The 12,953-nt window shown below is 45.6% G+C and overlaps 1 protein-coding gene across 1 annotated transcript in view; it reads right to left on the bottom strand.

Moving 5' to 3' along the window:
• MACROD2 (mono-ADP ribosylhydrolase 2) overlaps positions 1-12,953 on the bottom strand; it is a 989,050-nt gene that overhangs the window by 408,573 nt on the left and 567,524 nt on the right. The window lies entirely within an intron of this gene.

The following is a 12,953-nucleotide window of genomic DNA, read 5'->3' as shown; positions in this document are numbered from 1 at the left end:
AACATAACTGTCACCCATCTGGAAATATTTAGTCAGTTATTCAGATAAAGTGTTTAAATAAAATAAACAGATACAGCAGAAGACTAGAGTTGCCAGCCTCCAGGTGGCACCTGGAGATCTCCTGCTATTACAATTGATCTCCAGACGACCAAGATCAGTTTCCCTGGGGAAAATGGCTGCTTTGGGGGGTGGACTCTGTGGCAGTATACCCTGCTGAGCTCCCTCCCGTCCCCAGACCCCACTTTCCTCAGGCTCCACCCCCAAAATCTACAGGTATTTCCCAACTCAGAGCTGGCAACCCTACAGAAGAGACAGAAATAGCACAACAATGACATACATTTTAACGATAATGGTAGACATTAAGATTAGGACACGGGAGTTAAAGTAGGCATCAAAAGCAACATGATCCACAAATTTGGCATGCCCCACATTTAGACTATTTATTGAGGCATCTCCTCCATAACATTGTTAAGTCCCTCTCCTTTTCCTTCTGCTCACTTATCTTGACCTTTCTCGTCCAGGAGCCTGCCTTGAAACAATTGCTAAGCATGTTATCACACAGAAAACCACTCTTTCTGCCTGTCAGGCCGGCTCCTGCAGCCACCGATACCGGCTTCTCTACGGCTTCGGACCCCCCTCGTTGGTGCCGCGGCAATTTCTTCCCTGATCACAGCTCTTCCTTCCTTCTTGGAGCACATTCAATTAGCACTCCAGGTGACGCGTATTAAATCATGGCTGGAATGACCTGTTAACTTTGGGTTGTATTATTTTCCTAATGCTGGATAGCTATCCCCCACCCCCAAACTGAAACTGCCATGGGGATACTGTCTTTGTTCAGCATCTGAAATTTGCATTTCATTTTTGGGGAGCATTTATTAAGAGAAAATGAGAATATAACAATAAAAGAAAATGGAAATATAACATTACTAAAATACTCATAATACAAATTCTTGAAAAGAAACTAAAACCGTGCTGCTCATATAACTAAAATGCCCGTAACAGTGAACCAAGCGATACTCTATTTAGCTAAAATCTGCATGATTATTACATCACTCCCTCTCTGCAATTTACACCTTGGAGTGTTTTTTCCATCCTTGAAATTGTTAAATTCCAGCGAGTGTCCAGTTCTTTCGTATTTTTGTCGTTATTATAATATGTCAACTTAATTAAAGCATAGGTTTCTTTAACCTGAAATTTGCATTTCAGTGGAGAATCTTCAGCCTAAATAATTACTGAATGCCTGGTGAAGCCTGTGTAAATAAATTCTGGGCAGTGCAAACGCTAACTCTCAACCGTTTGTCTGTTCCTTAACCATCAACCATTTCCTCCAAGTAGAGTTGCTCAGTCCAGCTGGGGAAATCTCTGGTGATTTGAGAGCAATGTCTGGGGTAATTGGAGTTTGGGGAGAGGAGAGAGTGGGGCAGGGATCTGATGCCCTCTGAAGCTGCCATTTCCTACACAGGAACTGATCTTTGGATATCTGGATATCAGTTGTAATTCTAGTAGAACTCCAGGCCCCACCTGGAGGTTTGTAACCCTACATCAAAGTCCCCATAGCATCACACTCTCTTATTTTCCTTCCTGCCTCTGTTAAACTACCAAGTTAGGAAGTCTGTAGGTCAGAGATGTCAAACATAAGGCCCAGGGGCCGCATCCAGCCCTTTGAGAGCTCTTATCCAGCCCGCGAGCCAGCCATGGTAGCTACCACCCCTGGTCCCAATCTGGGCTGGTGAGGCTTGGCACTTTTATGTCATATCCGGTCCTCGTAACAAATGAGTTCGACACCCCTGCTCTGAGTACACGGAGAAGTCCTGGGAATCTTCTACATTTTCCCTATCCTCTCTGGGGTCCAATTCATGCATGATTTGGACAACAGCTGAACACAATGCTCCTCCATAGACATTTCACCTTGACAAGCCGCAGAATGGCTTGATTCAGACATGACATGAAACCACAGTGGAATTAAACTATTAGGGTTTGTGCTGTTGCTCGAACGTAGGCCCCTCCACTAACCATGATTAGTTAGGATCCATAATACAAGATTCGAAATCATGGTCCAAAGTTGATTCATTAACCCCAGTCTGCCTTTAAAAAATGGTTCTCTGTGTGAGGTATGAACGTCAAGATCCAGGATGAATTCTGCTTTGTTCCCCAGTAACACCTTTATTCGATCCCTGGCTTCAGAGAGGCTCAGGCAGAGTGATCTGAGTGATCGTCTGTGAGCCAGATCCTGGTTGCACAAATTAATTGTAGTTGAAAGAAACGATGGCCATGGTTTCACATTATGTCTGAACTAAGCCTATACAGGCTTATCACGTGAACACATGAAGCTGCCTTATACTGAACCGGACCATCAAAGTCCATCAAAGTCAGTACTGTCTACTGAGTCCAGCAGCGGCTCTCCAGGGTCTCAGACAAAGGTCTTTCACCTCACCTACTTGTCTGGTCCCCTTTAACTGGAGAACAGAGAGCCGGGGATTGAACCTGGGACCTTCTACATGCCAAGCAGTGTTCTACCACTGAGCCACAGCCCCTCCCCAATGTCCTAATGGTATTGCTACCTCCTATAATCATGACCTGGACAGGTGATGCTGGTGTAAAGGAAAAGATCAGGGAGATCCCACATGACCCAACTTTCAGTGTGCCTAGGCAACATGGGACCAAGGGTATACATATGGCTCCCATGCTACCATAGCAATGACCTAACATCAACACACGTGAAAAATCACTGATATTGTACTTAGAATCATAAAACCATAGAGTTGGAAGGGACCACCAGGATTATCTAGTCCAACCCCCTGAACAATGCAGGAAATTCACAATTACCTCCCCCCACCCCCCACAACGTATCTGTGTGTGGAGGGGGAATGTTCTCAAGTTGCCACTGACTTATGGAGACCCTGTAGGGTTTTCAAGGCAAGAGACCTTCAGAGGTGGTATTCCATTGCCTGCCTCTGTGTAGCAAACTTGGACGTCCTTGGTGGTCTCCCATCCAAGCACCAATCAGGGCCAACCCCGCTTAGCTTCCAAGAGCGAATGAGATCAGGTTAGCCAACTGGGTCAGGGCAACCACTTATTTACGCTCACGTAATTTTTGGCTAAGCGACTACCATCGAAACTCTCTTCTAAGAAATGCATCTCTGAACATGCTCAAGCTTTCCCCAAGCTTGCCAGAGTGAAAGTACATTTTGTGCCTCCTATTTTCTTGGTAGACAAGCGAATACAAAAACATTCAAGTGCTTGCCAAAGGGTAACCCCCCCCCCACCCAGAATTATTTTGACAGTAAACTGTAGGAGCTCCATACAAAGCAAATGTAGAAGGATTTATGCAGTGACGCTTTCTAACCACTATAGAAATCACAGTGAGAAGTGCATGAAAAGGAACATATCAACCCTCCTCCTTTTAATCATAGTTATTTCCCCTAGTTATAGGAACAAAACTGGATTATTTCCCTTGATTATTACATTGGCTCTACTTAACGGCAAAGCCCTTTAAAATCCTTCCAAAATACGGAGGTTTGCCATAGACATTTAGCACTTGTCAAGTGACAAGGAGGATGACAACTGGTGATCAAAACAGTACACTGGGTTTACCCTTCAGCTAACCTGAGCCATTATATTCCACATGCATTTTATACAACTTAATAAACTGAGAAGTGAGCTGCTGCCAATTGAACAAACGCAAGCTTAAACGTACCGAGAGAAGTATGCATTTCCACATTTCATTCTGGAAACCCTTTCATTACAGCTGTTTATGGCATTTGACTGTTACCGTTTACTCAGTGAACCGTGTATGACAAAATTTCTATGCGTCTGAGTTATGGTGCTAGGTGCTGGTGGTTGTTGTTGGGTTCCCCCCCCCCTTAAACGGACTGTTTTCAACACTATAGCTCACCCAGTGCCTAAAATAGAGATGCTCCATTTATTTATTCTGAAAAGCCCTTGATCACCCCGGCGTGCCATAATAAATAAATACTTAGCATTTCAAGATGCTGCAGGAACAGCAAATGAACTTGACATTTTATTGGTGAACTAGAACAACAGTATTAATACATCATTCATAATTAACCATGTCTAAACAGTGCATTAATATGCACGTGTCCTTGGATGGTTTTGGAGCTGTCACTAAGGCAACTAATTACTAAATATTTCCAACGATATATAACAGATGGTGACGACAAGGAATGTTATGATTTGCGACATGGCGGATGGTCCACCAGTTGGCACCATTTCCTTGTCATTTTGCAAATCAGACATCCCAAGTAATGGTCTAAGTCAAGAAAGTCATGGAGCTGCTTGTCAAGCAAAGAAGAACAGAGACCAGTTTAAATGTGTGGATGTGAGGAGGAGGAGGAGGAGGAGGAGGAGGAGGAGGAGGAGGAGGAGGAGGAGGAGGAGAAGAAGAAGAAGAAGAAGAAGAAGAAGAAGAAGAAGAAGAAGAAGAAGAATCATTCTGGATCAGACCAAGGCCCATCAAGTCCAGCAGTCTGTTCATAGTGGCCAACCAGGTGCCTCTTGGAAGTCCACAAACAAGACAACCACAGCAGCATTATTCTGCCTGTGTTCCACAGCACCTAAGATAATAGGCATGCTCATTGATCCTGGAGAGAATATGTATGCATCATGACTAGTATCCATTACTAGTAGACATGAATATCCCTCTCCTCCATAAATATATCCTGTTCCCTCTTAAAGCCTTCCATGTTGGCAGCCATAGTAGCTGCAGTAGTCTGGGGGGGGGGGCTGAAGATCTCCTGGAATTACCACTAATCTCCACATGAGAGAGAACAGTTCCCCTCGGGGGGGGGGGGAAATGGCTACTTTGGAAGCTGGGCTCTATAGCATTATGCCCTGCTGAGGTCCCTCCCCTCTCCAACCCCTGCCCTTCTTAGTCTCCACTTGCATGGAAAGCCAGAGTGGTGTAGTGGTTAGGAGTGGTGGACTCTAATCCGGAGAACCGGGTTTGATTCCCCAATCTCCACATGAGCAGCGGACTCTAATCTGGTGAACTGGGTTTATTTCCCCACTTCTCCACATTAAGTCTGCTGGGTGACCTTGAGCGAGTCACAGTTCTCTCAGAACTCTCTCAGCCTCACCTACCTCACAATCGCCTTCCCTTCCTCCCCTCACAAGGTGCCTGTTTTGGGGAGAGGAAGGGAAGGCAATTGTAAGCCAGTTTGAAAAGTAGAAAATATAGGGGTATAAAAACCAACTCTTCTTCTCCAAATATCCAGGAATTTCCCAACCCAGAGTTGGCAACTATAGACTGGAGGCAGGGATGCTTCAGCAACATTAGTCACCTAAGATGGGACAACAAGACAAAAGTCTTCCCAGCTGATGGGTACCTTTCCCTTGAGGACACCAATGAAATTATACAGAAGATCTGCAGCTCCATCAGATGACACTTGCAAAAGACAAAATTAAAAAGCTCAACCACTTCACCCTTACAAGGGTCAAGCACTTCCCGCAGAAGTACAAACAGATAAACATTTAGCCACTGAATAGAAAATCTTTACTGCTTGTGTGAAAAAGGAATTTTTTTTGGTTAAGGTTCATAAACAGCACTGACGGACAGGGAGGGGAAGGGGAGAGACGGAAAGAAAGGGAAGCACTTCAGGGAACTGCACGCGGACAGCTCTTGTCCAAGGGATTCAATAACACTCTTGGCGAGAAAATGAAACAGCAGTGAAAATTAGGAGACGACGCCAAACTCCCAAAAATTACAGACGCCCATGAAGAAAGAAGAACACGCAGAGAACTAAAGATATGCGTAGAAAATGATAAAATGCAAGTTGATGCGTGTGTGAAGATTGTTGGAAGAAGACATCCTTAGAGAAAAATAAGGGGAAGTTACTAAACTACTGCGAAAGCTTACTGCCAGTTTTATTTATTTATATCCCGCCTTTCAAGCCAATGGGGACCCAAAGTTTTGGGTTGCACAGGTGGTAGCTGGAGATCTCCTGGGATTACAACTGAGCTCCAGGCAATAGAGATCAGTTCGCCTAGAGAAAATGGCTACTTGGGAAGGTGGACTCTATGGCATTATACCAGGGACCTCAGAGGGGTACAATGCCATACAGTCCACCCTTCAAAACATCCATTTTCTCTAGGGGAACCGATCTCTGTAGTCTGGAGATGAGGCATAATACCAGGGGATCCCCAGATCCCACCTGGAGGCTGGCTTCCCTATTCCTTGGTGGTCTCCCATCCAAGTACTAACCAGGGCTGACCCTGCTTAGCTTCTGAGATCGGATGAGATCGGGCTAGCCTGGGCAATCCAGGTCAGGGCAAAAGACATACAGAGGTGGTTTGCCATTGCTTACCTCTGCATAACAACCCAGGACTTCCTTGGTGGTCTCCCATTCAAGTACTAACCAAGGCTGACCCTGCTTAGCTTCTGAGATCTGCTGAGATTGGGCTAGCCCGGACCATCCAGGTCAGAAAAGATTCCTGGGAGTGTCATTGTACCACACTGTACCACAAAGCAGACACACAGAGATTTTGAGAGATCTTGCTATGTCTTGATTAAAGCCGAGAGCAACAAAAAGGAACAGCGCTCGGTTTGGAGAGAGGGAGAGGGGTATAATTAATGGAAAGCACAATCCCAGCGCACAGTAGTGGGCTCCTATGTTCGCCAAGCATGGCACGTCCTCCTTGTTTGTATTCATGTCCCCTCCTGGCTGCACGCTGCCATTTGTGATAACCTGAGTGGATCACAATGCCAGCAAGGAATGTAAACAACCCTCAAAACACCCTCTATGCTAAAGATGAAGAGGGAGGGAAAGACCGCAGAGCCAGGGAAATTACATTCCCTCACAAATTCACCCAAGCTGGGAAATTGTGCTCCCGGCAGATCTTCAACATTTTAAGAACATAAGAACATAAGAAAGGCCCTGCTGGATCAGACCAAGACCCATCAAGTCCAGCAGTCTGTTCACATAGTGGCCAACCAGGTGCCTCCAGGAAGCTCACAAACAAGACATATTCTTCTGCGTTTCACAGCACCCAATATAATAGGCATGCTCCTCTGATCCTGGAGAGAATAGGGATGCATCATGACTAGTACCCATTTTGACTAGTAGCCAGGGATAGCCCCATCCTCCATAAGAACATAAGGAAAGCCCTGCTGGATCAGACCAAGGCCCATCAGGTCCAGCAGTCTGTTCACACAGTGGCCAACCAGGTGCCTCTAGGAAGCCCACAAACAAGATGGCTGCAGGAGCACTATCCTGCCTGTCTTCCACAGCATCTAATATAATAGGCATGCTCCTCTGATCCTGGAGAGAACAGGGATGCATCATGACTAGTATCCATTTTGACTAGTAGCCATGAATAGCCCTCTCCTCCATGAACATGTCCACTCCCGTCTTAAAACCTTCCAAGTTGGCAGCCAGCACCACATCCTGGGGCAGGGAGTTCCATAATTTAACTATGTTTTGTGTGAATGAATACTTCATTTTATCTGTTTTGAATCACTCACCCTCCAGCTTCGCTGATGACCCTGTGTTCTGGTATTATGACAGAGGGATAAAAGATTCTCCCTGTCCATTCTCTCCATACCATGCATAATTTTATAGACCTCTATCATGTCTCTCCTTAACCGCCCTCTTTCCAAGCTTAAGAGCCCTAAGCATTTTAACTGCTCCTCATAGGGCAGTTGCTCTAGTCCCCTGATCATTTTGGTTGCTCTTTTCTGCACCTTCTCAAGCTCTGCAATATCCTTTTTTAGGTGTGGTGACCAGAACTGTACACGGTATTCCAAGTGTGGCCTCACCATAGATTTCTATAAGGACAGTATGATAGCAGCTGGGAGTGGCTGTGGTGGGGGCTGATGGGTGGCTCCCTTGTTGACTGGGATGCCAGCCTGCAGGTGGGACCTGGGAATCCCTTGGAATTACAGCTCATCTCCAGATAACAGAGATCAGTTCCCTTGAAGAAAATGACTGCTTTGGAGGGTAGACTCTATGGCAGGAGTGTCAAACATAAGGCCCGCAGGCCGGATCAGGCCCCTTGAGAGCTCTTATCCAGCCCACGAGCCAGCCAAGGCAGCCACCCCCACCCCCCACTCTCAATCTGGGCTGGCGAGGCATGGCCCGGTCTGACCAAACGCCATTTATGTCATATCCGGACCTCGTAACAATTGAGTTTGACACCCCTGCTCTATGGAGGGTGGGCTCTATGGCATTGTACCCCAGTGAGGTCCCTGTCCTCCCCAGGCTCCATCCCCAAATCTCCGACCTGTATCTGGCAACCCGACCTTCCCATCCTCCACCGGTGGCCAGGGGGGGACATGATGGGCAACCCTACTTGTTGACCTGGCACTGTGCCCCACGCAGCCTACAGTCCTGTAGAAGCCTGTGCTAAACTAGCAGCTCATACGCGACAGTTCCACCATGCCAACACTGGCGTCCTACCAAAGTCACAGCGTTCATGCAGAAGCAAGACGACAATATTTATGGCCCCGACTTTATGAAAGATCCAGTGTGGAAAAATTCGACCGTGATAAACACTTGTGAAAACTCCCTCTGATAGTAAATTTCCAAGTATCTGACAAAGGGAGCTATGACTCTCAAAAGCTCATACCCTGAATATCTGGTTGGTCTCTAAGGTACTACTGGATTTGCCTCTATCAGAAACTAAATTTCCAAGGCGATTCATGGAAGTGCTGAGATGACACCAGGGAGCATGCAGAATCATAGAATCATAGAATCAAAGAGTTGGACGGGACCATCAGGGTCATCTAGTCCAACCCCCTGCACAATGCAGGAAATTCACAACTACCTCTCTGCCCACACCCCCAGTAACCCCTACTCCATGCCCAGAAGATGGCCAAGAAACCCCTCCAGGATCCCTGGCCAATCTGGCCTGGAGTAAAATTGCTTCCTGACCCCATCGTGGCAATCGGCACTACTCTGGCTATGCAAGAAGGGGCCACAAGAGCCAAACTCTGACACAACCCTTCCGCCCTCCCTGTCACGACCTGCCCAAGTTCACAAAATCAGCACTGCTGACAGATGGCCATCTAGCCTCTGCTTAAAACCCTCCAAAGGAGGAGAGCCCACCACCTCCCGAAGGAAGCCTGTTCCATTGAGGAACTGCTCTGTCTTTAAAAAGTCTCAAAAACTTTTTCATCTCTTGCAAAACACAGTCCCCTTTCCAGCAAATTTATTTGCACCTTTTCGAAAAGGCCATGGAACTCTTCGCCAGATGACAGGTGTCAGGGAGAAGCAGGAACATGTCCTCATGTGTCCACACAAATGACCTCCAATTCAGACAATCAAGTGTTACCCCAGACACTTGATCCATTGAACTATTCTTTAGCTGAAAAAAATCAAGGACCGACGGCAGCAATAATGAAAAGGGTTTGTTTGTTTTTTTGCTTAAAAAAAAATTCTGCTTCTGCCAAGAATATTCACTGGCATGTGAAACCAAGCTAGTCTCAAATTAATCTTTTTTCAGGGTTACTAAGTGGCTGAAGGAGGGGGGGGGGATGAAATAAAAAGAGGATCCTGCCTACAGTCCCCAGGCTTAATCTTGCATGGAGAGCCAGTGTGGTGTAGTGGTTAAGAGCAGTGGTTTGGAGCAGTGGACTCTAATCTGGAGAACTGGGTTTGATCCCCCACTCCTCCACATGAGTGGCGGACTAATTTGGTGAGCTGGATTTGTTTTCCCATTCCTCCACATGAAGCCAGCTGGGCGATCTTTGACTAGTCACAGTTCTCCTAGAGCTCTCTCAGCCCCACCTACCCCACAGGGTGTCTGCTGTGGGGAGGGGAGGGGAGGGGAAGGTGATTGGAAGCCGGTTTCATTATTCCTTAAATGGTAGAGAAAGTTGGGATATTAAAACCAACTCTTCTTCTTCTTTCCTTCCTTCCACTGCTTTGCCCAATTTTTGCCCTCAAGTCAAATCTGATGAATGGTGACCCCTGGTGGCTTTTTCAAAAGAAAGAGACATTCAGAGGTGGTTTGCAATTGCCTGCCTCTACGTATTCCTTGGTGGTCTCCTATTAGGATTGCCATCCCCGGGTTTGGAAATACCTGGGGATTTGGGGGTTGGAGTCTGAGAAGAGCAGAGTTTGAGGAAGGGAGGGACTTCAAGGGGATATAATGCCATAGAGTCCACTTTCCAAAGTGGCCATTTTCTCTAAGTGAACTGATCTCAGTCGCCTTGAGATCAGTTGTAATAGCAGGAAATCTTCAGCCACCGCTTGGAGACTGGCAAATATTATCCTGCTTAGTTTCCAAGATCTGGCCAGATTGGGCTATCAAGCTCCAATAGCAACCGCTAATTTAAGAATATAAGAAAAGCCATGCTGGATCAGACCAAGGTCCATCAAGTCCAGCAGTCTGTTCACACAGGGCCAACCAGGTGCCTCTAGGAAGCCCACCAACAAGATGACTGCAGCAGCATCGCTCTGCCTGTGTTCTACAGCACCTAATATAAAAGGCCTGCTCATCTGATCCTGGAGAGAATAGGTATGCATCATGACTAGTATTCATTTTGACTGGTAGCCATGGATAGCCTTCTCCTCCATGAACATGTCCACTCCCCTCTTAAAGCCTTCCAAGTTTGCAGCCATCACCACATCCTGAGGCAGGGAGTTCCACAATTTAACTTGACCCTCTTCCCTTTAGATGCAGCAAAATGGTGCCAGGATGAGAAAACCTGGTCTTGAAGGGGCATGCAGCCCAACTTTTCTTTTTGCCATAGCATGGGTGTACCTAGAGAAGGGCAAGAGAAGATATTTCTCCTTCTTCCCTGGAATTCTCAATATATTGAATTTACAAACAAGAGAATGCTACCTAAATTGATCTATGAGCCAGGGTATGCAGGTGAGAGTGTCCCCTACATGAGTAAATGTAGACATGGATTCCGAGTGATGTTTTCAGTACAGACAGGGCATAAATAACTTTCTCAAGGAAGACCAGAGGGGGTGAAGAGGTGCTTGGTCAGGAAATAACTTATTAGTCAGAAATAGGGTTGCCAACCTCCAGGTGGTGGTTGGAGATCTCCCACTATTATCCAGCTGATAGAAATCAGTTCACGTGGAGAAAATGGCTGCTTTGACAATTGGACTCTATGGCATTGAAGTCCCTCCCCTCTCCAAACTCTGCCTTCCTCAGGCTCCACCCCCAAAATCTCCAAGTATTTCCCAGTTCAGAGCTGGCAACCCTAGTCAGAAAACAACCACTGTAGATTGGTTGGTTAGCAGACCAAAAGCATGTTTCTCCATGCAGTGCCCATCCATGTTTCTACTTTTTGTGCAAAAAAAGGGCTTACGTTTGTCTCAGTTGAATTTGGGGGATGATTGACATCACATGAACACATGAAACTGCCTTATACTGAATAGGACCCTTGGTCCATCCAAGTCAGTATTGTCTACTCAGACTGGCAGAAGCTCTCCAGGGTCTCCGGCAGAGGTCTTTCACATCACCTACCTGCCTGGTCCCTTTAACTAGAGATGCCAGGGATTGAACCCAGGACCTTCTGCATGCCAAGCAGATGTTCTACAACTGAGTTACAGCCCTTCCCTAAAACACCTATGCCACTCCTCAGACAATGAAACATAATTTGCAAATTTTATCAGGTTTTCAGAAGCAGTCCCTGAAAGCCTATGACAAATGAAACTGCATATAGTGTTCTGCTTCATCTGTTACATCCAAAGGGTTTTGAAAAGTAAACTAGAAGAGTTGTGTCAGGCCTCTTCAGTATATATATCAACTAATAGATCAATGGGGCTATTCTAGGGTTGCTAGCTCTGGGTTGGGAAATTCCTGGAGATTTGGGGGGTGGAGCCTGGGGAGGGTGGGGTTTATGGAGGGGAGGGACTTCAGCAGGGTATGATTCCATAGAGTCCACCCTCTGAAGCAGCCATTTTCTCCAGAAGAATGGATATCAGGAGAGCAGTTATAATTCCAGGAGATCTCCAGGCCCCACCTGGAGGTTGCCAACCACAGGATATTTTCTGATTTTTTAAAAAAAATGCTAATGACTTCTACCAAAGGGGAGGAGCCAACAACATTAACAGATGAGGAAAGGGTAGCGAAGCAGGAGAAAAAATGACTTGTTTATTGAAATTGAAAAGAGTGCATCACGAAATAAATTTGCAAAGCCCAGACGCAACTTATAAATATTCTGCTCAGAACTTTGCCGAGTTTCCATAAAAGCACTAGCCCTCATAGATCTTCAAACAAACAAAGAAGTACAAATAACTTTCTCTCATTTGCCGCTTTTTAGAAGTGAGTGCAATGCATTAAAATCGTTAACGAACTGACACACCAAGTCAGGAATCAATTACATGAACCTTTCATTCATCCCATTCGAGTATTCAGAGCCATAATCGGTCCATCTAGCAAACCGCATAATGAAGCTGTACCCTGTCAATCACAGCATGAATGGTATGAATTTTAAGGCAGAAGCTATTCCACTGTGTTGAATTAAAAAAAAAAAAATAACAAGACAAATTGCTCAGGGGCTCCAATTGTGAATCATATTGGTCAATTCATACAGTAAGTCACACCCATATTAACTCTGAAAAGGGATAAACTGGAAGTCCCATTGATGGGAAGCTGTATTAGTTCTCCATATTCTTACATACTAAATGCTACTGTGCAGACAACAGGTAAAGAAATGCTTTAGTGCACAGAATACTAATTCTCATCTTCTACTTCCAAGCCATTCACAGTTGAACATAAAACTTGTATTTCCAGTCCACCACAGACATTTGATAAATTAAGTGCAGCTGCATATATTTCTTCAACATTCATTTTCAGAACTTTTTTTTCCTTTTTAAAATTGATTCTTTATTCCATTGCCATCAGAGTGATTCTGTTTTACACGATGAAACAAACTCGTATTTTAAGAGTTAAGGAACGGATTTGGTCCTTTCGGACCCTAAAATAAGTTTTTTTAATTAGAAATGTTCTCCTTCCATAGCACCAGTTGCCCTGGT

This window comes from Euleptes europaea, chromosome 10, assembly GCF_029931775.1.
Source record: "Euleptes europaea isolate rEulEur1 chromosome 10, rEulEur1.hap1, whole genome shotgun sequence".
Lineage (NCBI taxonomy): Eukaryota > Metazoa > Chordata > Lepidosauria > Squamata > Sphaerodactylidae > Euleptes > Euleptes europaea.
Note: the sequence above shows the minus strand (reverse complement) of the source record. Positions and strands in the feature narration are given on the sequence as shown.